Source organism: Callionymus lyra, chromosome 15 (genome assembly GCF_982586985.1).
Source record: "Callionymus lyra chromosome 15, fCalLyr1.hap1.1, whole genome shotgun sequence".
NCBI lineage: Eukaryota > Metazoa > Chordata > Actinopteri > Syngnathiformes > Callionymidae > Callionymus > Callionymus lyra.
Window position 1 is genome coordinate 14,476,712 of NC_141832.1, and position 7,167 is coordinate 14,483,878.

A 7,167-nucleotide genomic window follows, 5' to 3' on the forward strand; every position below is an offset into this window, starting at 1 on the left:
TATTATTTAATCTTTTAAATTGATTGTATTAGAAGATTTTAACAAACAGGATATAACGTATATTTTACCTTTTTATTATTTTATAAAATGCATTACATGTGTATGATGATACCATTAAACAAATTGTATAATATTTATTTTAACTAAATTTCTTATGATTTAAAAATTCTCTGAACGACAACAAAAAAAACAATGCAAAGAAAAGTAGAAAAAAAAGAGTTGCACTAGTAATAAAACAAAGAAAGATGTTGAACGATGTTGTGCAATTCCTGTTTTATTGATTATTACTGTCTTGATTTTTTTTGTATTTTCTGTAAAGTAATATCAGTCTAACTAGCGATAAGACATTTTGAATATTAGTTTATTTTTATTGTTTTAATGTGAAAATAATATTAGATGTTGGTTTATATTGGATATAACTCGATTCATTCTTTTGAGAAAAATTGAATATAGTAGCATAATCATAACAATCACTTTACTTGCAGCAAATATTCTTAAAATATAAAGATGTTTATCTTTGAGTTTAAAGTTCAACATCCTCCAGGTAAGTCGCATGTTTTTATATATTTCTCTCACATAAAAAGTATTTGACCTCACTGTGACCTTGAGCTCTTGAGTGCTGACACATCTAATATCTTAATATCTGAAGTCACAAAAGCTTCTCAACAATGATGTCTATTGTCCACATCTCCAAATGGTTTATTTATTATAAATGGCTGCCTCCTTAATAATTTTCATTGTATGATATCGATTTATTGTGTGGAGTTCCTCAAGGTTCTGTTTTGGGTCCTTTATTATTTTTGCTGTACTTGATTCCCCTGGGTAAAATCATTCAGAGATTTCCTGATGTTTCTTATCACATGTTTGCTGATGACATCCAGCTCTACTGCTCTTTTGATCCAACTGAGCCCCAGAGGCTGAACTTGCTAGAAATCAAACAATGAGTGAAAACACTTTGAAGCTAAATGTGGACAAGACTGAGAAAAATCTATAAATTTAGTAAAATGACAAAACCACCTGGATCTTATAATCCATGTGTTTGTTTCTTCTCGTTTAGACTATTGTAACAGTTTATTTTCATGTCTTAACAAGAAGGAGCTGTCACGCCTGCAGTTGAAACAAAACTCTGCAGCGAGAATTCTGACCAGCTCTAGTAGAAGAACTCACATTTCTCCGATCCTTAAAATTCTTCACTGGCTTCCAGTTTCCTTCAGGATCATTTTTAAAGTTCTGGTTCTTACTTTCAGATCTATTCATGGTCAGGCTCCTCCTTCCATCAGTGATCTGATCCAGCCTTACACCCCAGCTCGGGCTCTGAGGTCTGTGGATCAGAATCTACTGATGGTTCCTGAACACGGTTCAGGACCAGAGGAGAGAAATCCTTCCAGGCTGTTGCTCCTAAGCTTTGGAACAATCTCTGTGTTTGATGATCTACTGACTCCTTCAAGAAACATCTTTAGACATTCTTATTCATGCTTTTCACTGATTTTATGGGACTCCTGTGTTTGTCTTATGTGTCTTGATCTTTTAAAGTATATATTTTAACTATGTATTGTTTTTGATTGTTAATGCGCTTCGTGACCCTGGTCTAGAAAGATCTTTACAAATAACCTTTACTTACTTAATATCTGCTTGTGTTTTGTTAAACGTGTCATCAATAACACACCGAAGTGCTTCTAATAAATGGATGCTCTCACTTCTTTCAGCCGACGTATGTCGCTCTGCATGTGCTCAGGTGTGATCAGCCGTCGAGGGTCTCACTCTCGCTCTCCTGATGCTCAACGGTGAGTTATTGACAGATCTCAGCACAAGATCAATTATTTTCAAGCCACGTATCAGACGTTCAAACGTGTGAGAATGTTCTTCATGTTCAAAAGTTGGCATTCAACTGTTTTTCTAATTAGACTTAAGCATCTTAATCGTTGGTGTTGTACCTTCAGGTTTTTACATGTATTGTTATTTACATGAAAATATCAGTTGTAATCTGAAGTGCAGATGAAAAGATTTTTATTATTGAGGAGAATCAAACGTATTGCGTGTTATTTAGTTATTAAATATATTGAAATTTTCGTTTTTTATATTATGATAAAAAATGCAATATGATTTGAAGCCAAATATATATATATATATATATATATATACAGTATATATACATATCCTCTCGTCCTCAGTCATCTCCAGGCTCTCTGGATTTCATTGGTTACCTTATATATTGTTTATATATGTTAATTGTAAAAAAAAATTAAAAAAAATGTGTATATATATATATATATATATATTTTTGTCATTTTTTGGGCGTCAAATTTTGACTTGGAGTCGCATTTTATTATTTATCATAGTTCTTTTATGGTTTTTATTTCAGTAAAGGGTGTTTTATATAATAAATGTATACATATATATATATATATATATATATATATATATATAAGCAATTAAAGTTCTGGCCAATCATTAAATCCTTCATAGCTAAAGGAACCAATGAAATCCCACGAGATCCTGGTGATGACTGAGGACGAGAGGATTCATTGACTCCAGCATCTTTTAAAGCTGATGTTTGGACATATTTTGGTTTCAAAACAAACGAAAACAGTTACGACTTCGTCAAGAGTCATGTGGTCTGTAAATTCTGCAACACCAGAGTCAAGTACTCAACATTACTACAATTGTATGCTTGTTACTACAGTATTACTATATAGCGTCAGATTCAAGTACATGCCTCTAATAAATATTACTATACTAAGGTCTTCATTTGTTTTACATGAATATCTTCAATATTCAAAAAAACATACGCAGGTTAATGAACAATCCCACAGGTGTGACGTTCATTCTTCCCTCTGTAACGAAATGCATCAGGTTTGTGAATCTCATTTACTTTTTTGTGTTTCCATGAGCAACAGAACAATCCCAGGTGAAGTCTGCCTTTAACTCACAGCAGTTTGCATGAATGGACAGAAGAATAGAAATGAAAGAACAATTTCAATATTCCCTTCATCTCTTTCTTACCGTCTTACAAACACGTTGGACTGTGTGTTTTCAGTCTCTTTTAAATTCAACCCCTGATTCATAAGAGCTTAACAGTGATGCAGTTTACATCCATCACTCGTCTGCAGACAAAATCTTCCCCATCTTGGCATGAGCTGTGTGGGCGGAAGATGCTGGTGAATATTTGGAGAGTTTCCATCCTTTACTGCTTTATTTAACGCCTTTCCTTCGCTTATTCTGCGCGAGTGCGTGCAAGAATCTGGATACGTATCACGATACAGGAGCAATGATATGATATAAAGTGATACTGTAATAACAAGCATATATTTGTAGTATTGTCGAGTACTTGACTGCGGTGTTTCAGAATTTACAGACCACATGAATCTTGACGAAGTCGTAACTGCTTTCATTTGTTTTGAAACCTAAATACGTCCAAACGTCAACTATAAAAGCTGCTGGAGTCAACTGTATCCTCTCGTCCTCAGTCATTGGCCAAGTATATATGTGTAGTATTGTCGAGTACTTGACTCTGGTGTTGCAGAATCTACAGACCACATGACTCTTGACGAAGTCGTAACTGCTTTCATTTGTTTTGAAACCTAAATACGTCCAAACGTCAACTATAAAAGCTGCTGGAGTCAACTGTATCCTCTCGTCCTCAGTCATTGGCCAAGAATATATTTGTAGCATTGTCGAGTACTTGACTCCGGTGTTGCAGAATTTACAGACCACATGATTCTTGACGAAGTCGTAACTTCTTTCATTTGTTTTCAACCCAAAATGTGTCCAGACATCAGCTTTAAAAGCTGCTGGAGTCGACCGTATCCTCTCGTCCTCAGTCATCTCCAGGATCTAACAGGATTTTATTCTTCCTTTAGCTGTGGAGGACGTAACGACTGCTGCCATCTAGCGGACAGAAATGTAATTGCAACACAAAAATGCAACAAAAGCTGTGAATATTGTCATGTATTTTCATTTTATTTGGATTGTTTTGTTTTGTACACACTTCATTGAGTTATAATTCATAAAATGATCTATCATTAAAACAACAAGAATTGAATTTCCTTTAGGAAAAAAAACCCACGATGGTTTAAATGGCGTCTGTGATTCGTCAAAAACGCTGAATCCGATACATAACTTCCTTCTGAATTATTGATACAAAGCTTTATTGTTTCTCCAGAAGCTTCTAACGTTGTCTCTCCCGCAGGAGTCAAGACTTGAAGGAGTCATGAGAAGATGTTTCCTGAGCTTCTAACTTTAGCGACCTCCAGTATCGACCCGCCGCTCTGTGGGAGGAAGAAGCTGAGGCGTCCGAGGCCGACATCCGTCTGATCCGCCGCCGTGGTGAGGAGGTCGTCGTCCCGACTCGTTCGTTTCTGTTCCACGATCAGGCGTAATGATCGGCGCGAGCCTCGTTGAATTATTCAATGTTTCTCCGTCGATAGAAAACATGTCCTGAGGGATTTCGTTTCAAATATTAAATGAAACAATAGGAAAAAAAAACATGTAATAGAAAAAGTGCGTGAATTAAACATGGGAAACTTGTTTGCGTGTGGTAAAAAAAAAGTACGGCCCGGGGGTCACATATGGCCCTCATGATGTCACGTTAGGATCGTGTAGGAATTACTTTGATATCTTACCAACACTTTTAATTTGTTTGATTTTTATTTATTCCAACAAATAACACAACCCTGTTTTTTTGTTCCACAAAATAATTTTTTTAATTCAATTAAATAACCTTTTTGAAAAGATAACTTTTTTTAAATCAGATTTTATATTTTTTATACGTTTTTTTTTAAAGGTTTTGTTCCCTGTTCTTCCTGCTTTTCTTTCCCTTTTAATAATCACAGAATATAATGTGGCCCCTGAATATATTTAATGACTCTCCCTTGTACGTAAACTTGTTAAGGTAATGGAGAGTATTTTAGTTTTAAATACCTAAAATATATACAAACATAAATCTCCAGCTATTATTTTAACCCAAAACTATTGCACTAAATTAATTTAATAAGTATAGAAAGTAACTTTTTAGCTTTTGAATTCTCGTTAATATCAATGGATCTGTAACTCTTGTACTATACAGTATTTACCACAGGTGCTTTTTGATCTACTGGTAGAAATGATGTCATCGTTGACGATTGAATCCTGATTGGTCGCTGATGGTGAGCTGGTTCGGTGCGTCGCGGCCTACTCCCATCAGTGTGTGTTTTGCGTCGGTAAATAACTGTCTTAGTCTAAAGTGTATCGAGTGGTAAATTAGCAACGATAGTCATTAATAAGTAAGAACCATTTACCATTTATTAGTGACGAATACTTCATGCTATTACTGGATCCAGATGGTTATTCGGTACTCTGTTCCTTACACCAGTGGTCCACAATTCCCAGTCTGGCTACCAGTTCTGGTCCCTGAGGCACCGAAATAAGAAATTATTTCTGTTCTATTGATTAATACTGTCTGAAAGGTGTTTTGTTTTTCATTTCCTCTGAAGTTACAATAGCCTGCGACTCTCGACACGTGACGTTTATTCAAATTTACTCAAAAAATAAACCTGTAAACTAGTGTAAATGAATGAAACACAAACTCTATGTTGTTTATTTTAACTTCTTCTAATCTAAAGGTCGCCCCGAGGAATACAATGGCGACCTCTGTCTTGTAGCATTAGCAAGGTTTCGTGAAAAGTTTACCGTTTTGGGGTTCATTTGTTGACGGATAAACACAAATAAAACCTCTTTATATATTCAAAATATGCGATTCCCCGCATATCCTACTTCTGACACCAATTTTTAACATAAGTGTCATGTAATGTAAGATAATTGCAGTAATGCTGTTGTTACATTACTATCAAACATCCTTAAAAAATATACTATTGTGTTCTTGAGAAAACTCATTTACTCAAATTTCCCTTTGAGTGAATTTGCAAAACAAGCCCGATCACTAAAGCGTGTTGACAACGACCGGACGCGCAGATAAACACAAACACGTGTCGCCGCCTCATCATCAACGGCGGAGATTCAAGGACATCTGCTGCCGTTTACCCGGAGTCAGGTAGTGAAGCAGATGTGGCGCCGCACGCCATCCTTAGCCTTAATGATGTGTTCGCTCCGTCAGGAACCATCCATTCACTCCAGTCCTGCAGGATTTGAATCGTTTTTGAGTGATTTACTGGCGTGTTGCTCGACAGCCGTGAGGACTGAAGGTTTGTTGTGGTTTGTGGGGTGTTGGTCTACGTCCTGTAGATCTATGGCAGTCATCGAGCTACATTAACTTGTCATCTTTGACATTGACATAAGAGTCATAGCTAAAATACTATGTTTTAATTATTATCAATGTATTTAAAATTCTATATTCTATTATTCTATATTCTATTCAATCTTTAACCATATTTAATGATCTGAGAACTTTCAATTGGCTGAAAATCTATAGTCGTTTTAAACAATCAATGGATATAGAAAAAGATGAACTAATAAATCATTTAAAAAAGGATGAACAAACGTGGATTTAAACTGTATAGAGTACGACTGTGATAGTAAAGGATTACAAGGAAGACGCAGCTGATTCAATGCTCTTAATTTGAAAGCTGAGCTTTTATTTATTTATTTATTTATTGAATTAAAATGTTACACACTTTGTTGTCAGTAAGACTAGTGATGCTGTGTTGAAAGATAGACCCGCCTTATGTTGCTTCTGATTGGTTAACATGTCGTGGTGAATTCTGTGACTGGCTGGATTTACGTTAAAAAGTTCATTTTCATGAAAAGATAAATCAAGAGTATTAAATGGGTCAATATAAGCGTGAGAAAAACGAATAATATTTTATTTAAGGCAAATCAATCAATATTTTTTAATTATATTAAAAGATTGAATTTATTATTTTTAAAAATAATTTAATTACATATTTTTTAATATTTCTTAATTCAATGTTTTTTTTATACACAGAGTTTGATATTTTAATTCATTGAAAATGTTGCTTTTTAAAAATTGTAATTTGTAGCCTTTTAAATTAAATTTTTAAAATGCTGGTTTAATATCTACATTTTACATTCAATAAAAAAAAAACTGGTAAAATATCTACAGTTTAAATTCACACAAAGCTGTTAAACTACAAATAGTTGCAATAGCTAAAATATTAACGATATTCTTGCGACGATGAATTGACGCACCAGTGCGTCTGCATCGTCACATGA